The following is a 12,230-nucleotide window of genomic DNA, read 5'->3' as shown; positions in this document are numbered from 1 at the left end:
CTCAAACACCCTGAACCTATGTTCCTCTCTCAGAGTGAGAGTCCAAGTTTCACAACCATACAGAAGAACCGGTAATATAACTGTTTTATAAATTCTAACTTTCAGATTTTTGGACAGCAGACTGGATGATAAGAGCTTCTCAACCGAATAATAACACGCATTTCCCATATTTATTCTGCGTTTAATTTCCTCCCGAGTGTCATTTATATTTGTTACTGTTGCTCCAAGATATTTCAATTTTTCCACCTCTTCGAAGGATAAATCTCCAATTTTTATATTTCCATTTCGTACAATATTCTGGTCACGAGACATAATCATATACTTTGTCTTTTCGGGATTTACTTCCAAACCGATCGCTCTACTTGCTTCAAGTAAAATTTCCGTGTTTTCCCTAATCGTTTGTGTATTTTCTCCTAACATATTCACGTCATCCGCATAGACAAGAAGCTGATGTAACCCGTTCAATTCCAAACCCTGCCTGTTATCCTGAACTTTCCTAATGGCATATTCTAGAGCGAAGTTAAAAAGTAAAGGTGATAGTGCATCTCCCTGCTTTAGCCCGCAGTGAATTGGAAAAGCATCAGATAGAAACTGACCTATACGGACTCTGCTGTATGTTTCACTGAGACACATTTTAATTAATCGAACTAGTTTCTTGGGAATACCAAATTCAATAAGAATATCATATAATACTTCCCTCTTAACCGAGTCATATGCCTTTTTGAAATCTATGAATAACTGATGTACTGTACCCTTATACTCCCATTTTTTCTCCATTATCTGTCGAATACAAAAAATCTTATCAATTGTCGATCTATTACGCCGAAAACCGCACTGATGATCCCCAATAATTTCATCTACGTACGGAGTTAATCTTCTCAAAAGAATATTGGACAACATTTTGTACGACGTCAACAAAAGTGATATTCCTCGAAAGTTACCACAGTTGGTTTTGTCCCCCTTTTTAAAAATAGGTACAATTATGGACTCCTTCCATTGTTCTGGTACAATTTCCTTTTCCCAAATAGCAAGTACAAGTTTATAAATTTCGCTATATAATGCACTTCCACCCTCTTGTATTAATTCTGCTGGAATTTGATCGATACCTGGAGACTTGTACTTTTTCAGATTTTCTATCGCAATTTTGACTTCTGAAAGTGTGGGTTCGGGTATAAATGGCTCAGCAGTTTGTATTTCAATTTCGTCCCGATCATTTCTATTTGGCCTATGTACATTTAGTAGTCAGACTACAGAATATAATTACAACATTAGAAATAAGACAGTACAATCATTATAGAAATAGGAGACAATAATATTAACAAAATTTGAGGACCGAATGAGCAGCGCTCGTGTTCGGTCGCAGTTCAGGTATATCATTAATATTAAGAGGAATATATAAAATAAAATAAAATAAAATAGGAACTAAAATTAAAATTACAGCTACAATCAAATTATATAATATAATATAGAGTGTCGTACAAAATTTTGTCCAATATTCTTTTGAGAAGATTAACTTCATAAGTAAATGAAATTATTGGGGATCATCAGTGTGGTTTTAGGAGTAACAGATTAAGTATTAATTAAATATTTTGTATTCGACAAATAATGGAGAAAAATGGGAGTATAGGAGTACAGTGCATCAGTTATTCATAGCTTTCAAAAATGCATATGACTCGGTTAAGAGAGAAGTTTTATATGATATTCTTATTCAATTTGGTATTCCCAAGAAACTAGCCCGATTAATTGAAATGTGTCTCAGTGAAACGTACAGCAAAGTCCGTATAGGTCAGTTTCTATCAAATCCGTTTCCAATTCACTGTGGGCTAAAGCAAGGAGATGCACTATCACCTTTACTTTTTAACTTTGCTCTAGAGTATGCCATTAGGAAAGTCCAAGATAACAGAGAGGGTTTGGAATTGAACGGGTTACATCAGCTGCTTGCCTATGCGGATGACGTGAATATGTTGTAAGAACATCCACAAACGATTAGGGAAAGTACGGGAATTTTACTTGAAGCAAGTAAAGAAATGGTTTTGGAAGTAAATCCCGAAAAATACAAAGTATATGATTATGTCTCGTGATGAGAATATTGTAAGAAATAGGAACATAAAAATTGGAAATTTATCCTTTGAAGAGGTGGAAAAATTCAAATACCTGGGAGCAACAGTAACAAATATAAATTATACTCGGGAGGAATTTAATCATAGAATAAATATGGGAAATGCCTGTTATTATTCGGTTGAGAAGCTTTTATCCTCCAGTCTGTTGTCAAAAAAATCTTAAAGTTAGAATTTATAAAACAGTTATATTACCGGTTGTTCTTTACGGTTGTGAAACTTGGACTCTCACTTTGAGAGAGGAATAGAGATTAAGGGTGTTTGAGAATAAGGTGTTTAGGAAAGTATTTGGGGCTAAGAGGGATGAAGTTACAGGAGAATGGAGAAAGTTGCACAACACAGAACTTGTATTCTTCACCTGACATAATTAGGAACATTAAATTCAGACATTTGAGATGGACAGGGCATGTAGCATGTATGTGCGAATCCAGGAAAGCATATAGAGTGTTAGTTGGTAGGCCGGAGGGAAAAAGACCTTTAGGGAGGCCGAGACATAGATGGGAGGATAATATTAAGATAGATTTTAGGAAGGTGGAATATGATGGTAGGAACTGAATTAATCTTGATCAGGATAGGGACCGATGGCGGGTTTATATGAGGGCGACAATGAAACTTCGGGTTCCATAAAAGCCATTTGTAATTTAGTAAATAAGTGGGTAAGTATCATTTCGAATTATAGTTTCAAAAGAGTCGTTTGTACAGTACATATTGTTTTATCACCAAATACTTTTCTTTGTTCCTTAAAGTTCGAAATATCCGTCCATAGAAGGAACTACTGTCACTCTGAAAACACTCGGGGCATGGCTTCTGTTAATTTCCGAGCAAATAAACCGGATCGTTCCTGAATCACGCTAAGTTTCAATAATGCTCTTTTGGCATTGCTGCGTATGTCAACGCAGGTACGTACGTATGTTCACTTTGTCCTTTAGATGAAGCCGATAAGAATCTGCACAAATGACTCCAAGCTTCTACTCGTACAATTGCTGCTTTGAAGAGAACAGTTGCGTCAATGTTTATAAGGGAATCGATACAGATTATAATAGAACAATAGGAGTTGCCTTCACATTAAGACGAGCAATGCTTAGCGAAATAATTATAGTAGTTATGAAACAAGTACGCTGGTCAGTTCCATTTGTTCTAGAAAAAAATAGATCAAGAGATAATACTCATCGCTCAATGATCCAATATACTAACACAAAGAACCACGCGTGAATATGTGTCCTTTTCTCCTTCATCCATTCGTTTGTGTATAGAAGCACTTTACGTCGTTGTGTTTCCGTCCTTTTGTAGAACAAAAACAACTTCCCACTCACACAGTTACTTTAGAAGCTATATATTTACTTGCCACCCGTGGTGTACTCAACAGCTGATGCGCAGTTTTGTCATTACATAGAGCGTATTCCGAATCTCATAGGACCGGTGGACATCAATGACGTTACCATGGATAAATATATAATAGGATGCGAAACTGCTGTCAGCACCATCTGGCGGCGGGGGGCTGAAATAGGATGATCAGCGCCCAACGTCGTAGGTGGTGAACATTAGAACTACGTGTTGGATACATTACCCAGAGTTCTCTATTTATCCGTTCGAGATATTACTCGAAGAGACAAGGTGGCAGACAGAAACTTGCTAATAAGTGAACATAAAGTGATAGGTGTGTGTATAAGCAGTGTATGTTAAACAGTGATGTTTATGGACGTTATAAAAATAATGTTGTTGAATGTATTGTAAAGTAATACTAATATAATAAATTGAACCATCTAAGTAATTCTTGCAGACTTTTCCATTTCGCTGTAGAATAAATACCCAAAGAATACAATCCCAATTATCTAATCTTTTGCTTTATTTTTTTGTCTCTGGTTATATTTTAATTGGGTAGTGTAAAATAGATGGTCTCTTTTATCTTCCTGTTGGCTCCGGTAAGAGTTTTAAGGAGAAGATGCTGTGAGGAATAAAAATGTAAATGTTTTATTTTAAGTTGGGTTAGTTTTGAATATCGATGAGGGTGGGAGGGAATGCTTTCTGCACAGTTTAAAATTTTCCTCATCAAGTGCGCTGCTAAATGCATGGAGTAATTACTCTTTTCGCTACTTGGTGCTCTGCTAGATGTAATAAATCCCCTCCTCCCAACAGGTGGCAGAAAGATCAATTTCTACCAAGAGCGCCTCTAGTATTTATTACGGGAAACTCAGTAAGTTTCGCATCCTATTATATATGTATTCATCCATGACGTTACTTTGCAACAAAATAGGAACAAAACTGCTGGAAGGTTGGATGGCTAATCATGGCGGCTATGACAGATGTAAAAGTTGTTCTATGTGCTATGATAGGAAGATTTTGTCAAATTTCTATACTGTCATCTCGCTCAAAGCAAAGAGAGCATAAACAATTTATTTCTTGAATCAGTACTAATAACTGGTCCCTTGACATGTTCGTTCATAAGCCACTAACATATTTTTTACATTATGTACATTACAAACAATACAACATGAACACACCGCCATGACATAACAGTGCACGATGTCATTCGTCTGCTCATTCCCGCCCTATACAAGAACCAATCATATTCACTGATGGCGGCGTATGGATACTGCCACCACCTCTACAAGCTGATGGAACAGGTGCGACACCGGTGGAGCATCAGTGACGTCATCGTTGAAATTCGGAACACCGTGATGCCATCAGATTGCTCAGCGCTGAGATTCGGAACACGCTCATAAAAATCACGGTCGAAAATATGAATCCCGTCTGTTCCATGAAAATTATATGCTGCCTCAATCTCATGTTATATCCAAACTGCAGATTCAAATGCTCTAAAAATCACGAAAATATGCATGAAATTATGCTCAAAAAGTTAGGAAAATATGCATTAAAAGTAGAAAATGTACACAGATTGGAGTACTTCATTCTGCACGAATATTATGTTTCAGATTATTATAATGCATTTCTCCAAATTTTTAGATGTTAATCTTTTTTTTTTCGGAATGTGTAGTAAATTACCACGAATATGAAAAAATAAAGCTCCAATAGCCAAAATAACTTATGCAATGAAAATTGGACTTTTAACCTCATCTCCATTGGAGTTTTTCGGTTAATGATTGGCGTTAGGGGCACAATACCTCTCCTGTTTTTCAGTTTCTGCTGAACAATGACATCGTTCGTCATGTTTTCCTTGCTGCTATTAGAGAATCGCTTGTGATTTTAAAATACCACCTGTACTTTGTTTCCCAAAAGGAAAGAACTTTTGTATGAACTACTAATCCAGCCCTGGGCACAATGGGGAAGTGGAAGTAAGCTTTGAAACTCCTCTCCCATGTCCGTTCCGCTTCACTGCCTTATAAACAAACGCACATTGGGCACTGTGCGTCATTGATGATTTTCAGGGGTGCATACTAGTTCGGTCCCATCAGGTACACAAACAGTATTAATTCGATCCGGGGTTCAGAAAGGTACAGTACTAATTCGGTCCGAACTATACAGGTATATATCTATCAAAGAGACTAAATACTTGATGAGCATTCAACCCCAAAATCAAGAATGCAGCAATTTACCGATTATGTGCTAGAGGAGTACATCCAATAACTCTTTGAGTACCGGTACGTCAGGCCTGATGCTACTTTCCCGTCAGAATTATGGGCCGAATTCTTAGCTACGACAGAAAGAACGACAAACAGTTGTGAACCTTTCCATGTAAAGTTAAATGGCTTATTCCACTCACCCTAACATCTTTTAATTAATAGATGTTCTAAAACGAATTCAAATTCACACTTACATAAAAATTAGAAGTCCAGCGACAAAAAGAAGGCAGATCAATTTAAAGGAAGAACAATATATTAGAGAAAAAATGGCAGAATTTGTATCTAAATCAATAAATAGACTCCAATATATAAAAACACTGTCCTAAAATATCTCCCAAAAACATAGCTCCTAATATCACTGACTATTCTGAAGTTTAAGAAGTTTTGACTAAGATTTATACTGTACAATGTATAGTAGTGACAAAAAAACCGGACCGACCCTTGTAGCTGATTTCAGAGCCTTGTTCATTCCAGAGCGTCGGTGCATATTCCTTGGATCCGAAACCACCTGTGCAGTTGAACAACAGCCACGCACCTGTTTAATTTTCGTCCGGTTTTTTTTTTTGCCATTACTGACAAAATGTTGCGTCGCGCCGCGTCTGAACATTTTGTCAGTAGTTGCAAAAAAAACCGGACGAAAACAGTAACCAGCTGCGAGGCTGTTGTTCAACTGCACAGGTGGTTTCGGGTCCAAGAAATATGCACCGCCGCTCTGTAGTGAACAAGGCTCTGAAATCAGCTACAAGAGTCAGTCCGGTTTTTTTTTTTTTTTGCCACTACTGTACATGGTAATCAAGATTTTTAATCATGCCTTACGGAAGGGGCAGGCAATTTTGTAGTTTACTATCTCGAGTCACGAATTTATGACAGTCCTGAGCTTCACAGAATGGCAAGGAAAATGTTTATTTCCAATCAGAAATTCTCTATTTTCTACCCAGGACTGAACTAGTGCTTTTAACTTAATGACCCGAGACCGACAGACAGACAGACAGTTAACCAGAGATGGATGAATGTGTGGAATGAATCGACAGGCATATGAGACATTAGACTAGAGAAATAAGCAGATACAGATGCAAAAATCAGACAGGCAGGCAACCTGAGACAGACACAGAGAGATGGATGAATAATTAGATCAGTACGGCAGTCCAGATAAAACCAGAGCAGACCAGGCTGCACCAAACTAGAACAAGCCAGATGTTAGTTTCTCATTGTAAGTCTCGCTCAGTACGCAATCTAACAGAGTGTCTAATTTATGCGATCTTATAAATAAAGACGTGCAAGACTGTCGCAACATTCTCTTTACAAATTTATTAAACCTGCATTCATTTTATTACAGTTACTAGCCGTATTCGTGCGCTCCGCTGCACCCGTTAGAAATAAATATAAAATAATTACATAATTAAAATAGGACATTTGATCCAGGGAACTTTCATGTTTGATAGAAGGATAAATCGTTTAATATGTTACTTAATTTAAATTGTATTAAAAAAATTAAAATGCGATCATTTTGATCCAGAAATCTCTCATTTGGTGCAATGACAATTCCTTTAACATGTTTGTTAATTAATATTACCAATTATTTTTGGAAAAGCTAAAATTAACAGACAAATTTTGGCTACAGATTTATTATTATGTAGTGTTATATATTATATTATATTTTATATTATTATATTATATTATATTATATTATATTATATTATATTATATTATATTATATTATATTATATTATATTATATATTATATTACATTACATTATATTACATTATATTATATATAAAAAAGTGTGTTGATAACGGATGTACTCCAATAAGAAAGTTTTTAATTTGTTATGGGAGCTCTTGAATCTCAGGAGGAACAACTTTTACAACAGCGCGACATAATCTGCTTGGCTCATTACTCAATTTTTTTGCATTGCATTTATTGCATATATATTTTAAGTATTTTAACACGATTCAAATGAGCATAGTTAAAATTTGAATTATAAAATAATGGATTGCTAAGCTAACGTACTATTACTACATACTAAATCAATACATTCTCGTTGTTCGTTAATTCTCTGAGATGGAAATTAATGTGTGCATAAAAATTATTTTAGGAAATACAGGAAACGAATATACAGAATAGCCTATCACGTTTTCTGTGCATAAGAAGCTATTTTAATCTTACCTGTCCTCAATTCACTCAGAAGTTATTGTAATAACATTATTGCATTATGTCCATCCAGAGAAACCACACTTTCAAATGGTGAAATAATAATTAATTATACAAATCGGTTAATTTAGCTTCTGATATTACTTCATACCAACACAGAAACAATCTCTGTAGGCTATGTTTCATAGCTTTCGATTGTTTGTCCAAGGCCCCTTATAGATGAAGTCATTTGTTTTTTTATTTCATTACACCGCCTTAGATGGCAGTTATTTTAATTTTAAAACTCATTTATCTCATTAAATATCAGTCCTATCAAAGTTTTTCAAAGAATAAAACTTGTCACAAATCATTTTTAAAGAAACTTCTGTTATGTAACATTTTTCACAAAATCAATAATAAGCGAGATATTTCGATTTATTAAATTCAGGTTTCCTTATAACTCACCTTTTAAATAACGTATTTTGAATGCCATATAGCCTAAAATATAAGTTACAATGAACTTAATTCATATTCCAATTTTCATCGAAATCCGTTCAGCCATTATCGCGTGAAAAGGTAACAAACATCCAGACAGACAGACAGACATACAAACAAAAATTAAAAAAAAAGCGATTTTCGGTTTCAGGATGGTTAATTATACATGTTAACACCAATATTTTTGGAAAATCGAAAATTACCAGAACAATTTTGGCTACAGATTTATTATTAGTATAGATGATAAATATGACCAATAAATATCAGAGAAGTAGGCCTATAATTTGTGGCACTCTATATGACAATAAAACAGTATTTTGACACTTACATCCGAAATTCTGTGAAACTCTTGGGTATCATTATGAATAAAATAGGGAAGAGTGTATTTTTAAATATATAAAATTCCACAAGATCTCAGGGAAACCAATTTTCCCTGCACAAATTACGACTCCAAAATTAAAATATAATTACCCTTAAGAATATTTTTTTTATTCTAGAAATTGTTTATTAGGGCCTAATGTAGAAATATTGCGCACAAACTTAATTAAGAGTATATAGAAATTAAATTCTGAATGTTACTAAATTTAGGCTATACCAGCGAAAATGCACAGTACATACCCCTTAAAATGTTCTAACAATGAAAGAGACGTCTATTAAATTGATGTAAATACTACATATTATGTTACAAAAATGTTGAACAACTTTAGTTTTGCGTAATACGATTCTTGAAATCGGAAACAATATGCCAATGTAGGATCATAGGCCTAAGGGACGCTGATATTAGAAACCAACGTGATGTAAACAAATCAGAAAATGTTAAAAAGAATTTCATTAGACTATTTAGAATATGTTGACGAAATGCCAGCTACGATATTTCGGAGATAAAACATATTGTAACTTACCTTTGACTGATGAACACAACTATGATTTTCACTAAAATTAAGTTAAAGAATTGCGTTCTTTCTGTTTTATACATTATTATGAATGACGTTACCTAACGCTGTAACAATTATAACAAGCCGAACATTGTTGTTTTTCGATAATTGAGAAAATTGATCGCCCAAGAAATAATTTCAAGCCGTTAACAGTAGTGTTTACTACTGTACCATACAGCGGACGTAGATTATATTGACCCTTCTCTTTGAATTCTCCATAACTTAATTAAGTCTCCTTCACAAGAAATTATCGCCTTTCCATAAATGTCAATGTCGCAATCCATTTAGTGGAAAAATAGGAAAACAGACCTTGAGTTGACAGAGAGTAATTTGAAAATTGAACATATACATGTCTCAAAGGCAACAAATATGTACATAGTACTTACTTACTGTACTTACTGGCTTTTAAGGAACCCGGAAGTTCATTGCCGCCCTCACATAACCCCGCCATTGGTCCCTATCCTGAGCAAGATTAATCCAGTCTCTACCATCATATCCCACCTCCCTCAAATCCTTTTTAATATTATCTTCCCACCTACGTCTCGGCCTCCCCAAAGGTCTTTTTCCCTCCGGCCTCCCAACTAACACTATATATGCATTTCTGGATTCGCCCATACGTGCTACATGTCCTGCCCATCTCAAACGTCTGGATTTTATGTTCCTAATTATGTCAGGTGAAGAATACAATGCGTGCAGCTCTGCGTTGAGTAACTTTCTCCATTCTCCTGTAACTTCATCCCTCTTAGCCCCAAATATTTTCCCAAGAACCTTAATCTCTGTTCCTCTCTCAAAGTGAGAGTCCAAGTTTCACAACCATACAGAACAACAGGTAATATAACTGTTTTATAAATTCTAACTTTCAGATTTTTTGATGGAAGACTGGATGGCAAAAGCTTCTCAGCCGAATAATAACACGCATTTCTCATATTTATTCTGCATTTAATTTCCTCCCGAGTATCATTTATATTTGTTACTGTTGCTCCAAGTTGTACATAGTACATTCTCATTATTAGTTTAACGAGTTTTCAATCTACTGTACTTAAATTTTACCTTGTTATTAATGATATACTACTATTTTTAGTTGCTTATTTTCTTGAATTATATTTTAAATAACATACATAAATGAAATAACTTTTACACCACGTTTCAAAATGATTGCTCCGATGTTACAATACTTCTCTGTAGATATTCATGCCAAATGCCACTGCAACATATTAAGTGGATCCAACGCTGTGGAGTAATGGTTAGCGCGTCTGACCGTGAAACAAGCGGGCCTAGGTTCAAATTTGGGTTGGGACAAGTTACCAGGTTGGTGTTTTTCCCTGGGTTTCCCTCAACCAGCAGAATTCCTGGGTAATTTTTGGCGTTGGACCTCAGACTCATTTCGCCATCATTAATTCACATATCATCATTCACACCATAGCACGGTTAAGTTCACGGTGCAGAGTGCTGTACTTGTGCAAGAGCGCTGCTGTTCGGCTACCCAATCATTCACAGAATAGGAGTGGTAAGCACAATAAGCCTCAGGATGCAGTGCAAGCCTTCGGATCCCTCCTCCGTACAAGATAGAGAGAACATATTAAATGTCAATAGACAGATATTCCTTCCAAATTTTGTTTAATACCTTGCAAGTTCTCGATATTTTAATCTCTCTGGTCCGTTTCATAATATTAACAAATTACAAATTAACAATATACAAATAATAAGTAAATATTAGAAATTCTTGAAAACTCTGTTTTACAGTGCAATCTTATTAACTTGTAAATTTTGAGGAGCTTTACAAAGTCAGCTAATGGAATTTACAAATTGAAGTTTTCATTATGCTATATCGTCAACTACAGTTTATGAAGAATCGCAAAGAAGCAAAACTAAAATAGTTGCATTCGTCATCAATGGATATGTTTATATTTATATCCTGAATTAAATTGTGTAGTCTAGCAAAACGATATTACAACAATAGAAAATATGGCAAGAAATATTTAAATGTCACCAGATTTCGTTAGGCCTATACTGAAAACTATGGAATTTCATGATGTAATTTTATCTATTAGGCCATTGCGTTGATTGGTACGATTTAAGCGACAATAGTAATAGGCAAATTCGGCAGATTCAAAATGGTTCAGAATGACTCCTTTCTAGGTCACTAATGAGAATAAAATTGCAGTTTTTAAAGAGTATGGGAGGAAAAGACTATCTGCATACTGAGAGCTTAGAAATCCCATGAATGTCTGCTATTGGATGTAACTGGCTCCTACCCAACGCAAAGCAACAGAAAGTTTTTGTTTTGATGTTTGTTTCTACTTTCCTTGTTTGATGTTGCATGTGCAATGCTGTACCTTGTAGCATTGCTTTCATTGCATTGGGACTCATTAAAAACCTTACATTATATTCATACATTTATATGAATGTGTAGTTACCTACTGCTTGGTAAATATTAAGTCTTCTTTGACTTAATTCAATATATGTATTTTGTCACTAGACTGCTAATGAATTACATTTCGATTGCTTTAGTTTTCAGTGGTTTTTCTTGGCAAGAATCATATAGAAATGCTAATATAGGTGCTTATATTGTTAAAAAATTGCTCGACACCAACTTCCTTTCTTTAAATATATCAAAATCAACCTTAGTTCCTTTTTCGTTAACAACTGCCAATGTTCAAAATTTATAAATTAGCGATGAATATAGACTAATAATACAGAGTGAAAATTGTTTATATCCAAAAAGTTGCAAACGTCCACCATTAAAAGCAGCCACACTTTATGTGAAATATCTGGATATCATTATTGATCAAAATTTAAAATGGCCTCATCACATTACTTATCTTCGTAAGAGGCTTCGTAAAAGAATTTATAAATTCGTTAATCTTCGATGCTACTTATCCATCAGAGTTCTACGAAATGTTTATTTGGTAATTTTTCAGTTTATCATTCAATATGACATTAATGTTTGGGGTGAAAGTACAAAAATTAA

Source organism: Periplaneta americana, chromosome 2 (assembly GCF_040183065.1).
Source record: "Periplaneta americana isolate PAMFEO1 chromosome 2, P.americana_PAMFEO1_priV1, whole genome shotgun sequence".
Lineage (NCBI taxonomy): Eukaryota > Metazoa > Arthropoda > Insecta > Blattodea > Blattidae > Periplaneta > Periplaneta americana.
This window is presented reverse-complemented; position numbering follows the sequence as displayed.